The sequence below is a fragment of the Dermacentor variabilis genome, chromosome 5 (genome assembly GCF_050947875.1).
Source record: "Dermacentor variabilis isolate Ectoservices chromosome 5, ASM5094787v1, whole genome shotgun sequence".
Classification (NCBI taxonomy): Eukaryota; Metazoa; Arthropoda; class Arachnida; order Ixodida; family Ixodidae; genus Dermacentor; species Dermacentor variabilis.
In genome coordinates, this window is record NC_134572.1 from 187,386,092 (window position 1) to 187,389,704 (window position 3,613).

Here is a 3,613-nt window from a genome sequence, read left to right on the forward strand (position 1 = left end):
GCGGCTTAACTGGAAAGGCAGCTCCTCACCTTTCATATAGTGTTTGAGTGTATCATGAAAAGCCAACGAACAAAGACTCCAAGGACAACAAAGCGTAAATTACTTGTACTTACTAATTGAATTAAAGAAATGACAAATTAATGGCAATGAAATTGGATTGTGAGTTTGTGAGTGGTGACGCTGGCTAACACTCCTAAGGTTAGTTGTAGTAGTAAAACATAAATACCCAAGAGAGTGGATGGGGAAACGGCACCGCGGTAGCTCAGTTGGTTAGAGCGTCGCACGCGTAATGCGAAGACGCGGGATCGTTCCCCACCTGCGGCAACTAGTTTTTTCGTTCACTTGCATTGCATTAATTTATCACTTCTTTAATTCAATTAGTAAGTACAATTAATTTGTCTGTCAGTCAGTTTATTTCCTTAAAGGCCCCTTTATCAGGGCTGTTACATAAGGGGTGGGGTACATCTTGCAACAACAATTCAACGTGATAACAAATCCCCCCTATGTTGTCCTTAGCGTCTTTGTTAGCTTCTCATGATATGATTAACAAAAATCGGGCCCCTCGGTTAACGCCCTTTCTTCTTGTTTATATTGTGCTTGAGTAATACTTGTTGGGGGCTAGTTGGGGCATAGTGGTATTTTTGTACTAGTAGTAATAGTAGTAGTAATAGTAGTAATAATAGTAGTAATGTAGTAATAGTAGTATTTTTCAAAAAAAATACTGATATTGCTGCGTTCATTTCTCCATACTCGGCACGGAAGCCGCATGTTCATCTGGGCATATGTGCTGCTACTGATGTTGTTACAGCTGCTGTTGCACGTTTCCCAATTTGGCTTACAAGGACAGTTTAAGTGTTCCAAAGAGAAGTACGAGCCTCCGCAAAAAAATAAAAAAGAAAGGAATCCGTTGGTGCCACTGCACATCAACGAGTGGTTGTCAAGGTCAGCTCAAACCAGTCAACACCGCAGCGCGAAACGCGCGACACACCCGAGGCCACCACGCGTCGACGCGGATACCGGGGCGGTCAAAGCCACCGGTTGACGACGTGCCGCTCGCGGGAATCGCGCGGCCATGTATGACGCGAGGCGGTGTCGCCCCTTCGGGGGAAGAGCAGCAGCTTTCGCCGCGTCGTCGCGTATAACGGCTCCGCAAGTCGGGCACAGCGAGGCGGACTGCGTTCGCTCCGACCTTCAAGTGCCGGGCATAAAGAGGTCCTTGAACCGCCATTCGACAGCACGCGTTCGGCTGGACGCAGTGGGAAGAACCATTCGCTAGTAGTCGTTACGCGGAGACACCTTCCGCCTAGCTTCCGACTAGTGTGGGACACCCGCACTGTTCTGGCCCTGTTCATAGAAAGGCACGGCACAATACTTCTATGCCTCGCACGTCCGAAGCTGAATCGGTCATCCGCATTGGGCTCAGAAACAGTGGGACACAATTTATAAAGGTATAGCTTTCTTTTACTGTGTTGACTCTTTGTAAGCATGCCCACGCTGCATTCCAGGCCTTGCCGTTTCTTTCTGCCACCGTGGTAGCTCCCCAGTAATGATCATCATCGTGCCATCATGATTACAATTAAATCTTCGTAATAAGGCAAGCACCGCAAGCGGTTTTCCACCTGGAACCATCCGCTTGCAGATGTTTACACCCTAGCAACCTGCGTCACCACGCCATTTCTTTCGATATTTTTAGAAGCACATGAACATCAGTGTGATACTAAGGAGCCTGCATAAGGAGTGACGGTACGCGGTAAGGTGTGGTGGTACGTAGTATGTTATCCCACAATAACCAGTGGGGAACAAGGCATGCACACAGAATTTACGTGGGAGCGCACAATACAAGATGCAGCAAAAACACAGCAGACTCGTGAAACCTTTCAAAATCACTACCAAATTTCCGGCGATGCCGTTTGGCTAGAGAAGTTGTATGTGTTATGTATTCTCATAACCTCATTGAAAGCGCACATTTTAAATTATTTGTCACCATTGGACCAATACCACCTCCACTTCACGGAAATTTCAACTCGGCGTCATGTTCCGTTTTCCCAGGAAACTGAGAAAACATGCGCGTCACGGTTTCATGCGGTGCGATAACTAATTTACTGGAAATGCTGTAATCAAACCACACAAAAATGTATTGCATGAATATCAAACACAATGTGGCCCTTATTTCCACCAAATATGAAGGCGGTGACACATTCAGCACTGCCAGGACACTGGAAAGCATTGCGTGTAACAGCTCGATAACGCTCCTGAGCGCGCGCGTAACTAATATGCTGCGAAAGACGTAACCAGCACACGTATTTTAATATTGGTACGCACACTAGCTACAGTTTATCCAGGTTTTCACCAAGGTTGGCTCGGAGGGAGTAATAGTTCCTTAGAAATGCAGGGAAACTTTTTACATGTTTCGTCAAACACACGCGCTGAGGCACTTGCAAAGGTAATTTTCTGCAACCGCCATCCTCAACGGGCAAACTATAAAGTTTGCCTGCCTTAGGGTTTTTTTATAGAATATAAACCAGGTGTCACGTTCAGCTCACCGATGATACCGAGAAAGCATGTCGCATACACGCTTCGTATAACACTGAAATCAGAGAGAAAATTACCCTTCAGCAATTCCCTGTACAGTCCACAATTAACTCAAAAACAAACTTTCCATACACAGTGCTTACTAAGATGGTCCCATTTCCACCAAATGTGAATTCGGTGGCACATTTAGTTCTCCTATGATATGGGGAAAAATTGCTCATAATAATGGCGGTGTAACAATTTCGAATACTTTCATAAATAATTCAGTGCAGAAGCACACGCAAAAGCACTAATAATGCACACGTTGCAAAGTTTGCATGAACATCAGCCATAAAGTACCCCTTATTTCCGCGAAATTTGAGCAAGGTGGTGGCTGTGGTTCTCCCAAGAGAGCGAAATGCTTTTTCTGTGCTATGCAAAACATGATATGCTATGTTGTGTTTGCACAAGTAGCTTGCTGCAAAGCCCAGAACTATTCCACACATTAAATTTTGTCGGCACATCAGCCATGGCCTCCCCTATTTCTACCAAATATAAAGCATCTGCCACACTCGAGTCACAGAGGACACCAGGAGACATCCCAATTAGTACTTTATACAACGCCTCAAATTTGCGCGAAAGCGGGCTTTGCATAATTTTGTGTGAATCCCGCAGTTAGCCCAAAACCTCTAACGCCAGGCACATATCGCCCTTAAAATTGCCCCATTCCTACCAAACGTGTACTCAGCGCCCCGTTAGTTCATCCAGAGCACGGGGAACATTGCATGTAACAATTGTATGACGCTATCAAGCACTTGCCTCGGCAAATTTTTTTAAAAGCCCGTAATTAATTGATATGTATGAAACAATTCAGTTCTTTCAGCATAACCGGCAACCGTCCTACGTGGTTCACCCGAATTGTAGTGACTATAGTTAACCTACACAGCCATGATCGTACATCACCCATAACAGGCCCGCATCAGCATGCGAATTGAATTTTTGTGCCTCGTTTATTTCTTCGAGGATATCCTGCATGTTCACTTCTTGCTCACTCCTCTCAAGATGAAGAAAACAAGAATGAACTAATTATTTTCGAATCTTC

The 3,613-nt window shown here is 45.2% G+C and overlaps 1 non-coding gene across 1 annotated transcript; it reads left to right on the forward strand.

The window, feature by feature from the left end:
• Positions 1 to 251: 251 nt before the first annotated feature.
• Positions 252 to 324, forward strand: TRNAT-CGU (transfer RNA threonine (anticodon CGU)). Its single transcript has one exon. It is a non-coding gene; the product is annotated as a tRNA-Thr (tRNA).
• Positions 325 to 3,613: the final 3,289 nt, after the last annotated feature.